This window comes from Capsicum annuum, chromosome 6, assembly GCF_002878395.1.
Source record: "Capsicum annuum cultivar UCD-10X-F1 chromosome 6, UCD10Xv1.1, whole genome shotgun sequence".
Classification (NCBI taxonomy): Eukaryota; Viridiplantae; Streptophyta; class Magnoliopsida; order Solanales; family Solanaceae; genus Capsicum; species Capsicum annuum.
This window is the reverse complement of record NC_061116.1, coordinates 187,363,131-187,363,754: the sequence shown is the minus strand read 5'-3', so window position 1 is coordinate 187,363,754 and position 624 is coordinate 187,363,131.

The window sequence follows — 624 nt, the reverse complement described above, 5'->3', positions numbered from 1 at the left end:
GGTTCTCTATCTTAACTTGTTGGCAAGTTGCACACTTCTCTACAAACTTTGCTATATCCCTCTTCATACCATTCCACTAATAAATTTCCCGCAAATCGCGGTACATCTTGGTAGCACCAGGATGAATAGAATATCGCATGCCATGCGCTTCAGCCATAATTCTCTGCGTTAAATTGTCAACATAAGGCACACATAATCTATTCTGAAATCTCAATACACCATCTCCCCCTTGGGGGAAAACCTCCACCTTTTGGTCTTTGACGGACCCTTTCAGTTCAACCAAATGAGAATCCATATACTGTTTCTCCTTCACTTTTGAAACTAGGGAAGATTCAGAACTACTCTAAACCCAAACATTACCCTCAGCTGAGTCAAGCAATCTAGCACCTAACCTAGACAAACGATGCACTTTGCGGGCCAACTCCTTCTTATCTTCTTCTATATACGCTACACTGTCCATGGACGATCTGCTAAGGGCATCTGCCACTACATTGGCCTTGCCCGGGTGATACAACACATTCATATCATAGTCCTTTAAAATTTCCAACTATCGCCTCTGTCTAAGATTCAACTCTCTCTGAGTAAATACATACTGCAAACTCTTGTGATCCGTAAATACATCAA